Source organism: Monopterus albus, unplaced genomic scaffold (assembly GCF_001952655.1).
Source record: "Monopterus albus unplaced genomic scaffold, M_albus_1.0 scaffold34.1, whole genome shotgun sequence".
Taxonomy (NCBI): domain Eukaryota; kingdom Metazoa; phylum Chordata; class Actinopteri; order Synbranchiformes; family Synbranchidae; genus Monopterus; species Monopterus albus.
Genome location: NW_018127914.1, coordinates 4381189 through 4384734, shown reverse-complemented (window position 1 = coordinate 4384734; position 3546 = coordinate 4381189). Strand labels below are relative to the sequence as shown.

Below are 3546 nucleotides of genomic sequence, written 5' to 3'. Positions count from 1 at the left end.
ACATTAGTTGCTCTCACTTTTGGTGCTTGCGATTAAATCACCGGGTGAAAACCTAAAATATAAACCCTAGCATAGTAAGAGATTTAAATATCCCAGTGGAGAAATTGTTATTCAGCGGCAAATAGAAATGATATAGAGAAGAGGGGAGACAGTATAAATCAAAATGGGAAAAATGAGGGGAGATTAACAGCGCAGCCGGCAAAAGTGCTGCACCGCTTTTTCTCTCCTTGGGGAACATATTTATCTGACATATGCTGTATGAAGCATGTTTCCATTCAGTGACAGTGTTCATGTATTTATGTAATGGTTCTCCAATGAAAACCATGTATCTAACTTTGGTGATTTTTAATTTTGCAGATAAACTGAAGGCATGTTGCTTTATAGGTGGAGAAAATTCTCCTACTACCTATTGAAAACTAAATTATTTATTATAAAAAAAAACCCTGATGTTACTGTTATTTGAAAAATGCCTCAAGGCTAAAAACAACTTTTTCATAGCTCATAAAACACTGACATTTTGGAGATGCATGGTTTTCACAAGACAGTGAAAAGCTTCAGTGGCATTAACAACATTTATTATATTAAGATAGTTTAAAAATATGCAGCATTTAAAGCTGGTGTAAAAATACTGCTGTATATTGTCTTAACTCTCATCTAAAACCCCTTAAAATACCAAAAGTAAAAGTTCTTTTATTACTAAATGGCACAGTTCACATTCATGTTTATCATATTATTGGATTATAATTACTTATATATTATTGTGTAATACTGTGCACATTTATTGTTGCAGCTGGTGAAGGTGGAGCTAATGTTAACTACCTCATGTACTGAAGTACTTTACATACTGCTGGGTAGCTTGTGAATTTTCCACTGAAGATCTATAAAGTTTTACGATGATACTATATTGTGTTTTATTAATCTCATCTTGAAAAGTAATTAGTAAGTAAGGGATTCAAATAAATGTAGTGCTTACAAAGTACAATATTTTTCTCTGAAATGTAGTGAAGTTGAAGTATTAAATTGCAAAAAAAAAAAAAAAAGAGGAAATACTAAAGTAAAACAGATACCTCAAGATTGTGGCTAAGGATAGTACTTGGATAAATGTACTTAGTTACTTTCCACCTCTGCATTTGAGTCAGACGACTGCTGCCCTGCCTGCTGCTCAGCTTTGTTGATGCTCACAACTTTGGGCTGCAATTTTAGATAAAGCGCAGATTGTGAATCCCTGGTGAACCACTGACATGAAAGGTTTGGCGAGGACAAGCTTCTTCTTACCCTGAAGATAAATTCAAAGTCTGATTATGTCAGACTATGTAATTCCTTGTGTCCTGAAGTGACACATCAGAGGGACGCTGATGCCCAAGACAGCTTCCAAGTGTGTCTGTCTTATAGGAAGAGATTTTAGAGTCGAAGTCTTATTTTCTGGGCTGCAGGGAGCAGAGTATGAAGGCATGGTATTAACACAAAATAGGCACAGACACCCACATGAATGCCACCTGGCTATCATTCACGTGCATCCCTCGTCATCTGTTAAAAATCATATATTGCAGGTTAGAAGGCGCTGTCAAGCAATTTCCCTGCTGTCCCACACTCACCTCTTTCCATCCCCATTCAACCTCCACTAATAACTTTCCATTTATTCAAAATTGATCTGGGCTCAGTGTATAGATCTATCTGCCCCCACTTAACCTCGGTGAAACGTACTTATTCTGTCAAAACGGTAGAAAGACCACGAGCACAGCCGTGCACAAACTCAGACCTGCTCTTAATAGAAAGTAAGTCTTACCAGGAATGCTATTAAAACTAATTAATTTTAGCATACACGTCTATCACATGGAATTAAAAAAAAAAAAAAAACTTGAATATATCCGGAAGTGTAAAGTCAAAGGTCTTTGGTTGTGCAGAATTAAAAGATGTTTTTTTTTTTTTTTTTATTATTAGTCATGGGAATGTTTGTACTAGTTCTAGTTATTGGTGACAAGTATTCAGTGGTTCAACCTTAGTTACAGTCACACCAGTAGGTTACATGGCATGTGAAAATCTTCAGCCACAGTTTGAATATGATGCCGTCAAAACGGCCTCGATATGGATATCAAAACAGAATTGTTAAAGTGCGTTTTGACATTCTACTATGGATGCATTAAGAGACCTGAATACAGTGAACAAGATGACAGCCCATTTGTTTCATAAAAAAGATGCCCAGCAGGTGCATAGATGTACTGGGGGCTTGAAGTACAATTGCTCAGACTAACTCAGCAGGTGACTTTCTAACCTTTTCTCCTCTCTGGCTCTAACATTGATAATGCAGTAAAATCTGTTTGAGGAAAAGTTTTAAATAAACTGTGGAGAACGGGCTGTAATCCAAAGAGCTAAAGCCACCAACTCTAGGTCTTTGGATATGCCATGGCCACGATGAATGAGAATCTCCACAGATGTTTTTTGATTTGCTTGAATGCAAACACACCATCTCAGTGACCCTTAACGTGGCATCAACATGTTATCAACTGGTCACTACATCAAGTCTCTGGTGAGAGGAATTCTTCTTTGTGACTAAAGTGGCAAATCTAGTTTACCTTTTCCTGAGACCCAGACGACTGATGACTTTGTGGACAAATATCTAAAATAGCTACAGCCCTGTTTTCTCTTTGCTCATTACAAACCCAAGAGCATCAGAGTGATTTTAATATGCAGTAGATAAACCTTGAATATCACAAGCTTGTACCCTATTAATGCTACTCCGTGTATGGGACTGTGTGTGCGTGCAGGCTGGCTGTTGTCTCTGCCTTCACAGCTCGGCTGAGAGGCCTGCCGTGAGGACAGAGCGCCCGCCTCCCTGGCTGTGCAGTGAGCCTGGCATGCCAGCCTGTGTCAGCTTGGCTTTCCATCCCCCTGCCTTCCTCATTTTGTTGTCATTTGTCATCACCCTCCCTTTTACGCACCCTCCCCCGTACACACTGATACACACACAGCTCACATCCCAATCAAAACGAATGGCATTTGCCGAGGACACCTGCGCCTCTGTGCTCCAGGTCCTCCCCCCTCTATATATGCATGCACATAAAAGTACACACCCACACATATGCATGTAAATGTGCACCAATATTTTTGGGACATGTGCGTTTGCATATCCACACGCTCGTATGCAGCACATGCATGCTCATTAGCACACACACAAGCAAACAACAGCACATATGCATGTTCAGACATGGGCCTACTCCCACTCTCTCACAGGCTCAGATGCATTATTTGTTCATAACCCACTCCATCTGTTTCTGTCTTCACGCCTAACCAAGGCCTTTTTGCTACTCAGCACACAAACAGGCAACACGCTCATTGTTTTGTTCCACAAACAACTGTAGTCCTCATATTGACTAAACAACCCATAATCCCCTTTGATGGACAGGCTCATTAGCACGCAGACACTCGCACAACAAAAACACGAAACCGTAAATCTAGAAATACATTTCAGCTGTTATTTTAGAGTCTGGTAGATATGTGGAGGGATGTTGTGTACATACTATCAAACTGTTTCATGCTCTTTACAAA

At 39.5% G+C, this 3546-nt stretch overlaps 1 protein-coding gene across 1 annotated transcript in view; it reads left to right on the top strand.

Annotated features, from left to right (window-relative positions):
* Nucleotides 1-3546, top strand: part of epha10 (EPH receptor A10) — a 164878-nt gene that overhangs the window by 66885 nt on the left and 94447 nt on the right. The gene's annotated exons all lie outside the window — the stretch shown is intronic.